This window comes from Macrobrachium nipponense, chromosome 6 (assembly GCF_015104395.2).
Source record: "Macrobrachium nipponense isolate FS-2020 chromosome 6, ASM1510439v2, whole genome shotgun sequence".
Taxonomy (NCBI): domain Eukaryota; kingdom Metazoa; phylum Arthropoda; class Malacostraca; order Decapoda; family Palaemonidae; genus Macrobrachium; species Macrobrachium nipponense.
Genome location: NC_061108.1, coordinates 136,232,304 through 136,234,803, shown reverse-complemented (window position 1 = coordinate 136,234,803; position 2,500 = coordinate 136,232,304).

Here is a 2,500-nt window from a genome sequence, read left to right as displayed (position 1 = left end):
AGTACAAAGCTGTGTCAGCCGCGGCCTATGAATCTTTAATCACGGCCCGGTGGTGGCTTCTTCTATATCGTTCCCAGACGCACACGATTATAGCTAACTTTAACCTTGAATAATATAAAACCTACTGAGGCTAGAGGGCTGCAATTTGGTATGGTTGATGCTTGGAGTGTGGATGATCAACATACCAATTTGCAGCCTTCTAGCCTCAGTAGACTTTAAGATCTGAGGGCGGACATAAAAAGACTCACTGCGGGCGAACAGACAAATAGTAGAAATGGGAATAAAAAAAAAAAAATAGACCTCGAAATGTTGACTTAACAGAATGTTTACCGAAGTGACAGGGATTTTTAGACAGTGTTAAAGGGAATGAAAAGCATATTTATTTTCATTTCCCAGAGATAAGGCAACCAGGCCAATAATATCACTGACTACACTTTTACGACCACTAGCAATGGAAACTGAAGTCCTTAATGGAATAAAGAGAGCATAAAACGGTCATTGTGGATTCTCGCGTGGACGTTACGTCTCGTAAAACACGTGTTATTCTGTGCTTATCGCCTGAGGTACCTGAATATATTTGTCTGCAAAATTACTTCTGGAAACTTTCTATTTATACTTGTACGCAAATCAGAAATATTCATTTATCTTTTTTCCATAGATGCTGTATATATTGTACTCTCTCCCATACATACTAACTTTCTCTTTTAGGTCAGAAATTTAACCCTTAAACGCCGGAGCGGTAAATAAAAAAATGACTCCCGTGTGCCGGAGGGGTTTGAGAGTGAGCGCGTAAGCGGAAAAAATATTTTTTTCAAAAAATCACAGCGCGCTTAGGTTTCAAGATTAAGAGTTCATTTTTGGCTCCTTTTTTTCTCATTGCTTGAAGGTTAGTATGCAACCATCAGAAATGAAAAAAATTATCATTATCATATATAAATAATGCGATATATGATAGCACAAAAACGAAATTTTATATATAATTGTATTCAAATCGCGCTGTGCGCAAAACGGTAGAAGGTAACAAGTTACTTTTTTTTTCGTTGTAATGTACACTAAATTTCAATCATTTTGGTATATAACAAATTGTAAAACGATAAAAGCAACACAGAGAAAATATTATCACAAAATAATGCATGAATTCGTAACGCGCTTACGTAAACACATATTTTTTTCAAAAATTCACCATAAATCTAAATATTGTCCTAGAGACTTCCAATATGTTTCAGAATGAAGACAAATGATTGAATATTACTATACTGTAAGAATATTAGCTTACAAATGCAGTTTTCGACCATATCTGACGAGCTAAAGTTGACCGAATGTCGAATTTTTTATATATATATATATGCAATTATTTCGGAAATAAGAAAAGCTACAACTTTCAAATATTTTTCGTTTTATTGTACATTAAATTGCGCACATTTTCATATATAAAACTCTATGAAATGCCTAATATGAAACGGAGCAAATATTCCGAGAATGGGACTTACACATTTCGGAGATTTGTGGCGGAGAATCCGTGCGCGGAGGGAAGGAAAGTTTTTTTTTTAAATTCACCATAAATTTAAATATTGTGCTAGAGACTTATAATTTGTTTCACGATGAAGATAAATGACTGAATATTACTAGACTGTAAGAGTTTTATCTTACAATTGCGTTTTTCGACCATTTCGGTAGAGTCAAATTTGACCGAACGTGGTTTTTTTTCTATTTATCGTGATTTATATGGAAATATTTCGAAAATGAGAATAGCTACAACCTTCAACTATTTATTGTTGTATTATACATGAAATTGCGCACATTTTCATATATAAAACGTTATGTAACGGCTAATTTAAAATGGTGCAAACATTACCACAATCGCACGTATGATTTTTTCGGAAGAGTTACCGCGCGGACGTTAAGAAAATGTTATTTTTTTCATAAATTCACCATAAATCGAAATATTGTGCTAGAGACTTCCAATTTGTTGCAAAATGAAGGTAAATGCTTGAATATTACTAGAATATAAGCGTTTTAGCTTACAATTACGTTTTTCGACCATTTCGGTAGAGTCAAAATTGACCGAAGGTTGAAAATTTGTCACTTATCATTTTTTATATGGAAATATTTCAAAATTGATAAAAGCTACAACCATGGGTTGTTTTTAGTTGTATTGTGCATGAAATTGCGCACATTTTCATATATAAAACTTTATGTAACGGCTAATTTAAAATGGTGCAAACATTACCACAATCGCATGTATGATTATTTTCGGAAGAGTTACCGCGCGGACGTAAGGAAAAAGTTTTTTCATAAATTCACCATAAATCGAAATATTGTGCTAGAGACTTCCAATTAGTTGCAAAATTAAGTTAAATGATTGAATATTACTAAAATATAAGAGTTTTAGCTTACAATTGCGTTTTTCGACCATTTCGGTAGAGTCAAAGTTGACCGAAGGTTGAAATTTTGGCACTTATCGTTATTTATATGAAAATATCTTAAAACTGATAAAAGC